A 7,480-nucleotide genomic window follows, 5' to 3' on the forward strand; every position below is an offset into this window, starting at 1 on the left:
CAAAAATAAATAAATAAATTTATCTTAAAAACTAATAAAATAAAAATTAAAAAAATAAAATGATAAGCATCTTCTAAAATATTGGATATTAATGCTTAGTGAGCTCTCAGGTTTGTAGTTCCTATGTCTGCCATGTACCTTCACATTTTCTATAGTGAGCCATTCCCCACCCCCCAACCCCTGTCCACGCATTTGCTTAATCTTTTCTGGCTTTCAGAATCAAGTGGCTAAAGGAAGAAAAGCTTAGTAAAGGGACTTAGGTTCCCTTTTTATCTACTGCTTCTTTATTGGCACCATTTCCTACTCCCCAAACAATAATTTAAAAAGCAAAAACTAATTTTCAATAAAAACCCTTTTATATTAACAGTTTTATGGCAGGTCAATGCCATATTGCTTATTCTTGGATTGTGGGGACTGTATCTGTGGGGTTTCCCAAGACAAGGAGCCCCTAGAAAGCTGGAAACATCAACCCAATTATGCACTTAATTCCTTTGTCAAGGTGCTGTAACCAAAGACCACACAGAGATGGTAAACCGTAACAGTTATATTTAGTATGAAAGAAAGAACAGGCATATAGAGGGATCACTCCAAGACTGTCACTTCGGGGACCTGCGGCCTTTCCCCAGTTCTCTCTGCCTGCCCAGTCAGTATTCCTACAGGAAGTGGGGCTATTGTTAGGGATGACCTTAAGTGAAAGTGCTTAAATGTTTTCTGTGTGAGGTTTGTATGATAATAGTCAATCTTAGTTCTCTCTCTCCTCTCTTGCCTGTCTCTCTGTCCCCTACCACCACTAACAAATTTTACAACTACTGTGATTTATCTAGAAGTGAAATACCAGTCCAGAGAGCTCCAAAGTCAACATGGAAATGAAACCTCAGCAGAGCAATGTCCATTCTGTTACCTCCTGTCCAGGGCACTTTTTGCTGCCCAGAGGTAGGCTGAGGCCAAAATTCTTGGTGGGTTTAACTCATCCCAGATAGTCAGAAACCAGATAGACAGGGAAGATAGGAAGGAAGGCTTGGTCCACAGAAACTGAAACGGCTTGACATTATAGTCAACTTAGTGCCGCTTGGCCCCACCTTAAACCCTTCTAATCTCTTCTGTACCTATCCCTGAAACCTTTATGACTCTGGCCTTTGTGTTCTTTTCTAGGTGACCAGGGTGATATTTAAAAGAAGACAGGAAGCTATAGTAACATGTAAAGCAGATTTGGAATTAGGGAATGTTCTCCTCGGCTCCAGGTTCCAGACTTCAATTTTTTCATTCAACTTAAATTTTATGAGTACTTACTTAGGCCAGGTATTTGGTGAGACTTTGAGATAAGGATTTGGGTAAGATTTAGTCCCTGTCCAGGAAGAGTTCATAATTTGGTGGGGAACACACAAATATCAACAAATAATTGCCATATTATAAAGTGCAAGTACTAGAATAGAGGTGCTGTGGGGAGCGCTGTCAGTAAAAAAATCCTCAGCCAGTCTGGTTTTGGGGCCAGACCCAGTCGACTCCTGCTGGTTTCCGGAGCCAATCCAGAAAAAAGAAACTCAGGTGGAGTCTACAAGCTCATAATGCAAAGGCTGCAGAGCTGGGAAGGGGTAGTGGCTTGCCCACCACCTCCAGAGGCAGCGGGAGGGGGGCGGCTCAAGGAGCTCAACGGGTGCCTTCACCTGTTTGCTCATTGCTCCCGAGGACCATCAGGGTCTCCTTCATTTCCCTCCACGGACACCAGAGCTGTTGGAAGGTAAGCTGAGGCATATTAAAATTTGGGGGAGTTTGAGTAAAAACCAATTTGAATTGGGCAGTGCCAAACTGGAGGTGGTTGGGGTCACTCTAACTATAGGAGGTGGGGGGAGAGACTTTTGTGGAGAAAAGGCAGAAGCAAAGTAAGGAAATTATTGATTGGCTATTACTTAAAGTCTAGTTGGCTGTGTGTGATTGGTTGTCCTTATCGCTGTGATTTTGAAACCTTGAGGCGTTTATAGGCTTAGATTCTGGCCTGCTTACATAGGCCACCATGGCATTAGAGCCACATCAGTCTAATGGCCTCCTTATTTAATTAATTTAACAACATATATATATATAAATATTTATACATGTATCTGTATTAAGCTAAACATGAGTTCTTACTAATGTCTCCAATTCATATCTATTACCCTGTGGATCATTTTAGCTTCTTCCCTTTGCTTATCTGTACCCTCCCACTCCAACAGTAAGAAAACTGGCCCCTATAATCCACCATCAGGTACTTAATTGTTCAATTCCAGTATACATGTATAGTGGTTTCAGAATTGCTAGCCTGTACCCTCAGGGGAAACAACTTTATCAACCAGAATAGAGTGCTATGTACAATCCCTTTTGCCTATATTCTTAGACACAACTCATTTACAAAGTTACTTAGGTTTGCACCTTTGCCCCCACCCACTTCAGGAAGGTTCTTTCATACATTTGTAACACAGATTCTTTTTTCATATTCTGCATTCTGACCTTGTATCTCTTGATCTCCTAAATGATTTTTTGTTTTAGTTACATATATTAAGTTTTACTCTTTGTGCTATAAAGTTCTATGGCTTTTGAAAAACGTGTAAAGCATCCACCATTACAGTATCATAGAGAATAGTTTCACTGTCCACAAATATTCCCCTGTGCTTCACCTATTCAACCCTCCTCCTCTTCTCCAAATTCCTGTAAACCAGTGATGTTTTTACTGTCACTATAGTTTTGCCTCTTCTAGAACGTCATATAAATGGAATTATACAGTATGTAGTCTTTTCAGACTGGCTTCTTTCACCTAGAAATATATATTTATGATTCATCCATGTTTTTGCATGGGTTGATAGTCCATTCCCTTTTATCCCTCAATAGTATCCCATTATTTGGATGTACCACAGTTTGTTTATTTAGTCACTTACTGGGGAACATCTTGGTTGCTTCTAGTAATTATGAATAAAGCTGCTATAAGCATTCAGATCCAAAAAAAAAAAAGATCCTCACAGAAGAAATATTTGAGCTGAATATTGAAGGAAAAGGAAAAGTTTACTAAGCAGAATGAGTGAGAACAGCATGAGGAAGGGCAGAGAGGGATGAAAGAACATGGCATGTTTGGGGGCCATCAGAAAGTTTTCCCTAATTGAAATGGTACATTTATGATGACAAAGTTGGAAAGGTAGGATGGGACTAGATCATAAAGATTCATGGAATGTGGACTTTATCCTTATAGACCAATGTTTTCCAACTTCACTTATTCATATTCTACCTTCACCATTTTAATTTCTTAAATCTAGGCAATAATATCTTTGAAATCATGAGTTTAATATATTTTCTTATGAATATTAAAATAAAAAGTATGCCTATTAAAATAAAAATGTATTCATTTGTCTCCCAACAGTGGTACACTATAACTGTTTAGAAAGATAATTCTGAGAGCGTTATATGAGAGAGAGTGGATGGAGGAGTCAAACAGGGGATTACTTTAAAGGCTATTGATATACCGAGAGATGATGAAGTTCTGAACTAAAAAAAGCCTTATTGGCAGGGATGGTAAAGAGGGGAAGGACTTTAAAAGAGATTTAGGAACTAGAATAGACAAGATTTATTAATTAGAGGAAGGTAAGGATATTTATGAACTAAAATCTGGATTTGGTGACTAATTAAGTGGAAGGATGGAAGATTACAGAAAAGGAAAGATCTAGAATTACTTGTAGGTCTCTTGTCTTGGAAGTGAATGATGGTACCAGTTCACCCAAGCAGAGAACAAGAGCAAAATTAGGTTTGAGGGAAAAAATTTCCCTCGAAAATTTATTTAATTGAAATTTTCTTTTAAGTTACAAATGCAGTATGTTCTCACTGTAACAAGTGAAATAAAAAATGCAAGAAGATAAAGTTAAAAATCTCCCCTTTCATATTCCCCTCCCCTCCCCTTGTAACATTGAGGGTACCAATTTGTGCAGCCTTTCACACCTTCTTCATGTGTGTGTACTTATGCACACAGATACGATGATTTTTTTTTTTTTTTTTTTTTTTTTTTTTTTTTGCGGTACGCGGGCCTCTCACTGTTGTGGCCTCTCCCGTTGCGGAGCACAGGCTCCAGACGCGCAGGCTCAGGGTCCATGGGTCACGGGCCAAGCCGCTCCGCGGCATGTGGGACCTTCCCGGACCGGGGCACGAACCCGTGTCCCCTGCATTGGCAGGACTCCCAACCACTGCGCCACCAGGGAAGCTCGATGATTATTTTTTATAAAAATGAGGTCATATTCTCTCTCCCTCCCTCTCCCCCCTCCCCCACCTCCCTCTTTCTCCGCTTTGTGCTTCCCTCCACAGCACCTGCACATCACTCCGCAGTGGTAGCAGGCCCGAAGGGGTAGCAAGAACAGGGGGCCAAGAAACACAAGTCAGTAAGAGCCATCCACGGGAGGCAAAACTCGTAGCTCGTATCGCACAGGCACAGGTCTGTATAGTCTCCCTCGGGTCCGACATACAGTGATAGAGCATGCTGTCCTCACCACATACAGCTCACTGCTTGAAGCAAAGTTCTCACGGAGTCAGGCGCATCCTGACAGTGACCCCTCCGGTTTTCCTCATGGTTGAAAGCGTCCTGGCAGTATGCGCACCGCCCACTCGGAGCGCTCCCTGTCCTCCTTCCACCACCAGGACTTGCCCCGGAATGGCTGTGTCTTGATCACGCTGGCCCCGCGCTGATGCCAAAGTCTGAGGAGTCCTCATGGGGGTAATTGTAGTCGTGCTTAAGGACCTTGTCCTTGGCGAAGCGCAGGTACGAGCCCGCGTCTTCCAAGGGGTTCAGGTATTTGTCCCTCGCCGGCGCCGGTAATCCTCGTAGTGTGCGTCATCCAGGTCTTCTCCCTGGGTTGATGTGCACGATCTCCTAGGCGTACAGGAAGCTCACCTGGCAGTAGGGCCTTGCCATCAACTGTTCCAAGTGATAATGGTCTGTGGGGTATGTGTCGTGGAGGTGATCCAGGGTATAAATCCTCTGGTGCTCACAGGATGTGAGGGAGGAGATTGTCCGAATAAGTTGTTCCTTCTTCTGAGACGAATTATTGATAGAAGAACTGTCTGTAGCTGTTGTAAAAACATCATCGCAAAGCTCACCTTCACTACGGATGGTGGAAGATGATGTTGAGCTTTCTATAAGGTCTTCGATTGCTTTCCTCACTCAAGGCTTCAGACAGTAAGTCAAAACTTAATATTGTTTGACCTTCCAATGATGAAAGGTTGGGTTGGCTTTGGTGTAGGCCAATTCCTTTCTTAAATAGCGTTCCAATACCACCAGTCTGTCTTTCTGTCGTTCACCATGGATGAGAAAGCCGATTTGTCATCCGGGTGCGTGACCTTACCGATCCCACCTTCCTTCCTGTGGAAACCATCCCACCCGCTGGAGTCATCTGAGGTCATAACCACAGCTTTGACGCACACAATATAGCTGTCCTCACCTGCGTGTGTTTCTTTGGTCATTTTCCTGGTCACCTACATACCTGTCCTGTGGCGGTGGGCAGCCTTCATTTTGCTGTCCGCTCCCCCTCTGCCTTATTCACATCTTGGAGATTGCCTGATTTGGTTGGGGGTGGGGTGACTAGAGCAAGGCGACTGAAGCGCCTGGGCAAGGGTGCATAGGCAAGGTGGCGGGGGCGGGGACTGAGCACCCTGGGGCCAGGGGGTGGAGGCCGGCAGGGGCTCTGGGGACTTGGGAGCGGGTAGAGGGGAGAAGGGAGCGATTTGGGTGGAAAAACAAGTGTGCCGCTGAGAGCCGGGGAGTGCTGAGAGAAGAAGGAGAGGGCCAGATGCCGGAGGGGGTTCAGTCCCAGGTTGCCCCCCTTCCCCACCCAGGCCAGACCAATCACGGTTTTGGGGGAGCTGTGCCTGCGAGGCGCTGCAGGGTACCCCACTGAGCTACATCTCTCTACTCCACCGATATACTCCATATGGGATTCTTACCATCGTCAAGAGGAGGAGCTTCCCTTTTCTTTTTTTTTTTTTTAACATCTTTATTGGAGTATAATTGCTTTACATTGCTGTGTTAGCTGCTGCTGTATAACAAAGTAAGTCAGCTATACGTATACATATATCCCCATATCCCCTCCCTCTTGTGTCTCCCTCCCACCCTCTCTATCCCACCCCTCTAGGTGGTCACAGAGCACCGAGCTGATCTCCCTGTGCTATGCGGCTGCTTCCCACTAGCTATCTATTTTACATTTCGTAGTATTTTTAAGTCCATGCCACTCTCTCACTTCGTCCCAGCTTACCCCTCCCCCACCCCTCAAGTCCATTCTCTACATCTGCGTCTTTATTCTTGTCCTGCCCCTAGGTTCTTCAGAAAACCTTTTTTTTTTTTGGTTCCATATATATATGTTAGCATACGGTATTTTTTTTTCTCTTTCTGACTTCACTCTGTATGACAGACTCTAGGTCCATCCACCTCATGACAAATAACTCAATTTTGTTTCTTTTTATGGCTGAGTAATATTCCATTGTATATATATGTGCCACATCTTCTTTATCCATTCATCTGTTGATGGGACACTTAGGTTGCTTCCATATCCTGGCTATAGTAAATAGAGCTGCAATGAACATTTTGGTACATGACTCTTTTTGAATTATGGTTTTCTCAGGGTATATGCCCAGTAGTGGGATTGCTGGGTTGTATGGTAGTTCTATTTTTAGTTTTTTAAGGGACCTCCATACTGTTCTCCATAGTGGTTGTATCAATTTACATTCCCACCAACAGTGCAAGAGGCATTCCTTTTCTCCAAACCCTCTCCAGCATTTATTGTTTGTAGATTTTTTGATGATGGCCATTCTGACTGGTGTGAGGTGATACCTCATTGTAGTTTTGATTTGCATTTCTCTAATGATTAGTGATGTTGAGCATCCTTTCATGTGTTTGTTGGCAATCTGTATATCTTCTTTGGAGAAATGTCTCTTTAGGTCTTCTGCCCCTTTTTGGATTGGGTTGTTTATTTTTTTGATATTGAGCTGCATGAGCTACTTGTATAGTTTAGAGACTAATCCTTTGTCAGTTGCTTCGTTTGCAAATATTTTCTCCCATTCTGAGGGTTGTCTTTTTGCTTTGTTTATTGCCAAAGCAATCTTGAGAAAGAAAAATAGAGCTGGAGGAATCAGGCTCCCTGACTTCTGACTATACTACAAATCTACAGTAATCAAGACAGTATGGTACTGGCACAAAAACAGAAATATAGATCAATGGAACAGGATAGAAAACCCAGAGATAAACCCACGCACATGTGGTCACCTTATTTTTGATAAAGGAGGCAAGAATATACAATGGAGAAAAGACAGCCTCTTCAATAAGTGGTGCTGGGAAAACTGGACAGCTACATATAAAAGAATGAAATTAGAACACTCCCTAACACCATACACAAAAGTAAACTTAAAAGGTATTAGAGGCCTAAATGTAAGGCCAGACACTATAAAACTCTTAGAGGAAAACATAGGCAGAACACTCTGACAT

The 7,480-nt window shown here is 43.0% G+C and overlaps 1 pseudogene; it reads right to left on the minus strand.

Annotated features, from left to right (window-relative positions):
• Positions 1 to 1,672: 1,672 nt before the first annotated feature.
• Positions 1,673 to 5,466, minus strand: LOC111167812 (sprouty-related, EVH1 domain-containing protein 2 pseudogene; annotated as a pseudogene).
• Between the last annotated feature and the right edge of the window lie 2,014 nt (positions 5,467 to 7,480).

This window comes from Delphinapterus leucas, chromosome X, assembly GCF_059928025.1.
Source record: "Delphinapterus leucas isolate spDelLeu-1000000601 "Yukka" chromosome X, BTC_Dleu_Yukka2, whole genome shotgun sequence".
Lineage (NCBI taxonomy): Eukaryota > Metazoa > Chordata > Mammalia > Artiodactyla > Monodontidae > Delphinapterus > Delphinapterus leucas.